This window comes from Seriola dumerili, unplaced genomic scaffold (genome assembly GCF_002260705.1).
Source record: "Seriola dumerili isolate Sdu_G_001 unplaced genomic scaffold, Sdu_1.0 BDQW01000138.1, whole genome shotgun sequence".
Taxonomy (NCBI): Eukaryota; Metazoa; Chordata; class Actinopteri; order Carangiformes; family Carangidae; genus Seriola; species Seriola dumerili.
The window spans coordinates 17,454,514-17,462,857 of NW_019174393.1; positions in this window are offsets into that span (position 1 = coordinate 17,454,514).

Below are 8,344 nucleotides of genomic sequence, written 5' to 3' on the forward strand. Positions count from 1 at the left end.
AGTGAAAAGTTAAAAAATGTGCATGAATTTCAAAATCTTAGTATTTGGTTTGTCGGCCTGTTACTTTAATGTCAGCAACACAGCTGGCACTGACTCCACCAGTATAAAACCTGATGACCTTTATTAACCCAGGATGATCTGACAATGCTGCAGAGAAAGCTTCTTGTGATGTCACAGACTGCTTGACTCTCTCAGTCTTTAAGAACCCCCATAAATGTTCATTGGGGCTGAGGTCAGGTGACTGCGGGGGACTCCTCGGTCGTCTTTGGTCTTCAACTAGTTCTTAAAAAGCTTTGAGGTGTGTTTGGGTCATTGTCCTGCTGCAGTGTGAATCCTTCTCCACAAAGATGCAAACCAGAGCGTGTAGCATGTCTCTGGAGAGTGTAGTGGTACTTCTCCTTGATCGGGGTGTAGTCAGTATCATGCAGGTGTCCAACTCCACCCCAGACTTGAATATTCCCACCACCATGTTTCACTGTTGGTTAGATACACTACAGTTTTTCTCACTCTCCTGTTCCTCTCCTTACATACACCCATCTGTTACTACCATGAATCTCAAACTTGGGATTCGTCAGTAAATGTTGGTATTTGTTAGCCCACCACAAACATTTGACCTTGTTTCCTCCCCTGAGAAGTGGTTTACAGTCTGCTCCCCGTCCTCTGAGACCACGACAACGCAGCCTTCTTTTGCTAATTGGAGTCTTGCGTTCTTTATTTAGTGAATTCTACGTCTGTGATGAAGTTGCTTTTCTATCTCTCAGGGAACTGTGCTTAATTTATTGATCTTCTGATGGCATGGTCACTTTTGCTCTGCCTGATCATGCTTTAGATACTACTGATTCAGTTTCTGCAAAGTGTATTACTGCCCCCTTAGAAACCTTTATTCCAGCCACGATCTGACGCTGAGAAAGCCCCTCTTTGCTTAGAGTAAGTGTTTGACTTCTTCACATCTTGTTACAGAGTATTCAAGTGAGTTTTAACACTATTAATGGTTCATTTAGTGTCCACTAGTTAGTTTGGCAACGTATAAAAGACGAGTAGGCAGGAGACAGTGAAAGCTTTAGTTAATGTCAGAGTTTAGGTGCAGGTATATGGACACCAGTAAAAACTGGACTTGTTTTGAAAAATACCAGATGAGCAAGAAGTAGTTGCAGACAAAAAGATCACTTAGAGCTTAATGATAGTTGTCATATGTGTGACTAAAACACATTTTTTAAGGGAAAATTTTTATGCATAATAAGTGTCTCTGAGTGTCTGGTGCGCACCAGAAAGTTTCGCGTACGCACGCGAAGGTTTCGTGTGCTCATCTTAACACAGCCATAGGCAGCTTGTTTGTGTTGATGTACTTACTGACTTCTGGATACATATTCGCTCATTGTGCTGGCACAGAGGGCTATGCGTGTAAAAAATTAAAATAATATTCTAGAGGTCAGGACACGATGCGGTAGTTTCTAGTTCCATGAACTTGACGCATTTGTCTCTACGGTTTTCAGGAGCTTAGCATAATTGCAGATGCGCCACCTCCACCTGTAGACACCGACGGGCGGTGGCACAGTGGACCATCAGCTCCTCAGAGAAAGTAAAAACTTCATGGAGAGTAGCAATGGCAGGCAGCCATTCGGAGGAGGCTATCGGTAGTGTGAGGAGGTTCCCTGGTTCACAAGACCTCATGACCAGTCTTATAATACATCCATGGTTACATGCCCACACAAAACACGGCGCTCCATGCCAGCGCAATGAGCGCATATGTATCAAGCTGTGTTAAGATGGTGGTGTGTAAATGCGAAGTGTGTATATGCATGTTCACTGTGTATGTGGTCAATTTGATATGTATGTGCATAGTTTCATGGTGATTCACCCTAATTGGCCTCCCATAAATAACCCTGCTTTCTTGTGAGCACGCAAAAGTTTCTGTTGCACAACAGCCCCCCCCTCCCCCCCAGGGGCTCCGTAGATTAGAACTAATTGTTTGTTTTTGGCTTCTTACACCACACATAGCTCTGAAGAAATAGATGAACGGAGCTGATGAGTACTGAACTCTTTCAACATTATCTATAAGGATGTTTTCAGCAGTACTTTTTAGTTTTTTTTTTTTTTACCATTAATATTTATTATCATTAAAAACTATTTTAGGGTCCTAAAGGCAGACAATGGAGAGCAACTGCAGACATATTTGTTTTTTAATATTTCAACACACAGACATCAATTAAACCCTGCTCAAGGAGCCAGGGACTTTTTTCCCCCCTTCATTTCACTTGTCAGGTAGAGCTTTGTCTCAGGTTGGGACAGCACCAGCAGGAGGGATGTGTGTGCAGCCTCAGACACTCAACAGTCACTGTGTCAGTCATTGTGCTGGTTACAGGTTTGTCTGTGGCACCAACTCTCCAAGCTGAGTTACAGAGAAGGGGAAAACCAACTCTCCCTCCACTCTATGTCCCTTCTGTCACTGAGCCATCTCTCTTCCTGTCTCCTCTCTCTAGGGCCTCTCTCTCTCTCTCTCTCTTCTCCTCCCTTTCTTCCGCTCTTTTCTCCCTCTCCTCTCTCTCCCGGAGCTCCCTGAGGAATGTGAGCCACTCGCACTCGCACTTACTCTTAGCTGGAGACTTAACTACTTGCTCTGAATGAGAGTCCACTGCTGCAGGAGTTTGATATTTCATGGGTTATGAATGGTCTCTGCCCCATCACATCATCCATGGCATCAAACCACTTCCAGTTTACAGCAGTGCGTCCGCCTCATAGTCTGCCATTGCGCAGTCTGTATGTCTAGTAAGCTCATTGTGCACACACATATTTCTTGCATACACAAAATCCACATACTATGTAATTGGAATGCTTTAGATACAAATTTTTCAGCTACATTTACTTGTAATTGATCAAATTTCAAAATTTTAAATTTCATGGGAAACTCTTGGGAGTGTTCCTGAGATATCGCATTCATGCGAAGGGGACGTATCTCTACCTACAATCTGTACATACGGACAGAGCACCTGAAAACATGATGTCTCCAGCCACAACTGTCACCAGCGGCTTAATAAACAAACAAACAAATAAAAAAAAAGGACATCAGGATAGAGGGTCTACCACAGGACTAATCTTCAAACACCGAACCAACAACTGATTAAAACCAACTATCTAGCAGATAAATAACAGTAATTTAACACAACTGAGTCAAAACGATGTGCATGCGAATCAAGTTCATCTGGCTGCTACGTACAAACGAAGTTGCATCCTTTCGAAGGTTGTGTCACGGCAGCGTGGAAAGGCATTTTGACCAAGCGGCAACCTCCGAGGCTGAAAAATGAAGCCAACACCTACGTACCAAAAAAAACTGCACTTCTTCGAATCGCCATTTTAGGCCGGCTCCAAAAGTGAGTCAATCCCCATAGATTCATGTTAAAATGTCAAACTTTACAGCAGAAACAAAAATGTTTACAGCCTGGTACAAAAAAACAGTTTTGGTCTCTCTCTAAATTCCTCCATCATGACAACTGTACAGGTGTTGAATCTTTACATAACTCACTCTTTTAAATTTTATTAAGGCTGAAAGTTCTGCATAATTTAGGGGGTGCCACTTTGAGTGACAATTGTTTTAACGTTAGTTGCCACAAGCCAGGCACCTTTTTAAATGTTGGCATGTTTAAATGGCAGTGTGGATCCTTCGCAGCAACTATCCTAAGGTTGATTGTGCTGGTGATAAATCACTATTCAAAAGAGAAGATGGCAGGCTCCACAAATAGAACAGCATCCTTGGATAAATAACAAATCCTCCATTGACCAGACTGTTTCATTGCAGTTTGGCCTTTGCAGTCCATGATGACTGTGAAGGCCACGCTTACATTAGACCACAGACTCGAAAAGAACTGAGACACAGTTTACCTCCATTTTCATGTACAATCTAAATGGCACATTCTACACCAGAGAGGTTAGGAACTGAAATGAATGAGGTCAGATATATTTTGCAAAGCCTGCATTACTGGTGGTAAGTTCAAAACGACAGGTATATCATCCACTATGCTGCTTTTCTCTAGCTAGCCTTGCTAGATTGTCAATTATAACTGTGAGAAGTGTCCTTCTTTTTTACTTGAAATAAACAAATCAAATATTTTGGAAGACTTACACTCAGCACAAATATCTTGAATTAAGCTAACTTACGAGGCTACATAGAAATGGACCTTGATAATAAAATGCTTTTTAAAAGCTTTTAACAAAAACAGAGCAGCCCGGTTCTGGAAGCCTGCAGGCACTCGGTGAATCGCCTTTTCCTGAAGGGGAGCGTGTCTACGTTCCCACAGCTCTATGTTCCCACAGCTCTATATTCCCCTTTTATACCCTTTCAGAACGCTTTGCATCCACGTTCCACGGCGTCTTCACATTTATCCACCTCAGCGATCGTTTTTGCAAAGCATCGTTTTCAGTTACGGAATTCACCGTTCTGATGTGGATAAACTAACCGGATAAATATTACCCAGGTTAGTGTGGACATGGGCTTATGGGAACATATAAGACTGTGGGAAAATAGTGCCTAACTTTCAAAACATTCTTAGAAATGTGGGAACATAGGGCTGACCCCTCCTGAAGCTGCTAGCTGTCTCAGGTAACCGCAAAGCATCGCCTCCCTCGATGGTCGCGGATTGTCATCACTAATGGTAGATGAGCTCTCCACGTAAGCTGAGCTGTCCAAGTCAGCTGTTGCGACAGTTGGCGAAGAAATGTCGTCACTAGCTGAGCTGTCCTCCTTACTAGAAGCTGCCTTAGCAGAGCAGTTGGTAACGGATGTGACGAAACATGTTCTAAACTCTCTTTTTTAACTCGCGCTTAGCTGTCCTCCGTGCTTCTACATTTTTCGAATGCTTCAGCTACCAGTTGAAAACGTCACTATGTTAATGTCAACACGTTGATTGGCATCACCTTTGAGCCAGTTGGACTGTGTGTGAAAAACTACAGCGGCACCAGCGTACAGGTTAATGTAAAGAGTTTAACTAGATATTTTGCATGTGCCCTCACTGCCCCTGCTTGTTTTCTACACAACACGTGCATTGGTGCTTCAGAGATCTGTCAGGAACACTCAAATGGATGCCCAAGACAGGCAGATGAAAATGAGTGACTGCAAATGTCATGAGGCCATGCCATGAAATGATCCTACCCATCCTTAAATTGTAAATATTGTAAATAGGTACCAATAAGATACTGCTGTCGTAAGTGTTTTTAAATGTGTTTTAAAATGTCTATCCTGCCAATAAATAAGTGTTTTCCACAATTGACTGTTCCTTCCCTTTAATTATGATTATTACTTATTAGTATTATTTACTACAATGACATCAACAACATGCCAGGCAGAAATTTAATACAATTGAATACATTTAATACAATATTCAACACAAATTACAAATTCAATAAAATATTCAAATGTTCAAAATGTTCCCTTTTGATTCAAGAAAAAACACTTAGATACAAGGTAGTGCAAAAAATATAGTGCAATGAACATAGTGCAAATAACTTGACACCCCAGGCAGAAATTTGATACTACATATATTAATAAAATATTCAAAATATTCCCTTTTATATATTATAAGTAACAAAAGATTCAACAATAACAGCAATGCTAACAAGAAGAACAGCTGTTTATGCTAACGTTAGCCATGTAGCAATAGCAAAATTTACTTTAAACAAAGCAGCAACTCCCACTGCGAGGCACAGTGTTGCGCCACTTCACACTTAAAAAGAACTAGTTCAAAGTTGAGTTCATATAGATGGAAATGAACAAGACATTCATAGTTAATTTTTTGAAATTTTGAACTAGTTCACGTTCATTTGTTCCATTCTTTTTTTTGTTTTGTTTTTTTTCACTCCCAAGCTAAATGAATTATTGTATACAACTGAAGAATCACAGACAGGAGTCACATTTAAAATCCGTAAATGATTATAATCCGTCTGAGTCTTCACTTGTTTGTTCATAAAACTGCTAAAACAAAGTGGCTTCAGCAGTAGCAGATGCATCTGTACCATCTGTACCGCTAACACCAGCCATGCTGGGCTGTGTTTACGGAGGCGTCACGCGGCGTGCCATAAAACTGTCATAAAACATGAGCAGCATTCAGTCTCGCTAGAGTGAACGCTGCTCACGTTCACGTTCATCATTTGCAAACTGATTCGTTCAGTTCAGTGTTCACAATAAATATGAACGTGTTCATTGAACAGCATTCATTGAGCGCATTCATGCACAACATTGTGAATCACTAGGGTTGCCACCTTTTATGTAAAAAAAAAAAAATAAGGGACACATTTAAAATGACAACACACATTCTTTTATGTGCTTATAACCCAAAATTACAGAAATATCAAGGGTAACAAAATTTTTTGCCAAATGCTGATTTACAATTAGTATTAGAGAAGAGAGGCAGGAAGAGAAAATGACATGCAGCAAAGGGCCAGGGGTTGGACACGAACTCACACCGCTGCGGTTTGGATTATGCCTTAATGACATGCGCTCTACCAGGTAAACCACCAGAGCTGCTGTCTTCTGCATTTTTTCACAGCACACAGATCTTGTCAGTCTATTGCTAATTGATAAACTTCTCTAATCCACTTGTAAGCTACAACTGGTTTGGTTTTAATGAAATTTCATTATTCACAGCACTTTGAGGACATAACATGAACAAAAAGACGGCACCAAAAAAAAAAAGCATTATATTTTTTTACACCAAAGTTTATCTGCAGGGGATTATGAATTTCTGTTCCATATTTCATTGCAATCCGTCCAACAGATATTTTACTGTTGATGAAAGTGGTGGACCGACCTACAGACTGATGCACTGAGTTACACAGCCATCACCGGAACCACGCCAGTCGTTAAAGATTAAAAAGTATCAATGGTTCTTAAAAATCATATTCTTATGTGAGTTTTTATTTAGTAAATATTTATTCAACTAATCTATTATATTCTTGAACATGAGTAAACTTAACTATGTCAAATTGAATTCAACAGTTGCAACTCTGTCAGTAAATCATAAAATTAAAAAGTAATAAATGTGGACAGTATTTAGTAATGAATTACTGTGCATGAGCAATTATCTCATGAATTGACATGTATTTCTATTTCTTTACGGAGGCGTACCTATATGTATTTTTTTGTGTGTGTGTGTGTGTGTCTGTATATGTATTTTTGTGTGTGTGTGTATGGATTTATTTATGTTTGTAGATTTATAGATATATATGTAGATAGATATACGGTATATAGATAGATATGTAGATAGATAGATATGATGTGTGTGTTTGTGTGTATACGCAAACGCATGTTACGCCCATGAAGTTGCTTACTCCAAGGGTGACACATTTTTAAAAAAAAAAATGAGTGCCTGTGAGGACAAATAACAAAGGCACTGTGGGTGAGCTGGTCTTCAGTTGCTTTATGTGAACTGCCAATTAAATCAATACAATCATCACAATAATCACAATATCAAAATTGCTCTATTTCAAAAATGCAATAAAACTATTCACATATTTACAATGTTAATTCTATATAATTTTACTATTTATAATTATAATCTTTCCCTATATAAACAATTATCTTATTCCCCTTTATATATTAAATCACAAAACAATGATATTTACAAAGCATCTATGAAAAAATCTCCCTTTTCCTATTTCTGCAGCACCGCAGCCTGAGTGCTTTCTGGTTGCATAGCAACGGTAAAGTGCGCTGTGCTGTTAATCAACTGCGGCTCGAGCTGTAGCTGTTATATAACGTTATATACCATTTACTAACTGCCCAGTCAGAAAATAACAAATTAACAAAACTATTGGGACCTAATTACAAAATATACAAAATATAAACCACAAAACACTGTAACATTAACTTTCACACACACACACACATCTACCACCAGAGGAGAGCAAACTTCATCTCTCACTCGCTTCCGTTAGCTTAACACGAAGCTAACACCGATAGTTACACATTTATCATATAAGCAAAATTATCAAAAGTACATAACAATATACAAAACAGAAAGCACACAATATTTACAAAATGTTTGACTCTTTTACACTTAATTTACCCACCTGTGAGGACAAACAATAAAGGCACTGTGGGTGAGCTGGTCTTCAGTTGCTTTACTTAAAAACATTAACTGCCAACTGAAGATTGCAGCTCGCCCACAGCTCACACAGCCTCACAGGTGGTCTCGTGCCTGGAATGCAAATGTTTAAAATTTTAACGGGGGGAGGGGTCTGTAAAAATATAAAACATATACATATAAACAACATACATTAATGAATGGGCAGTTAAATTAATAAATAATATTAAATAACTATCCTTTGTGCAACACATACATATATAAATACATTT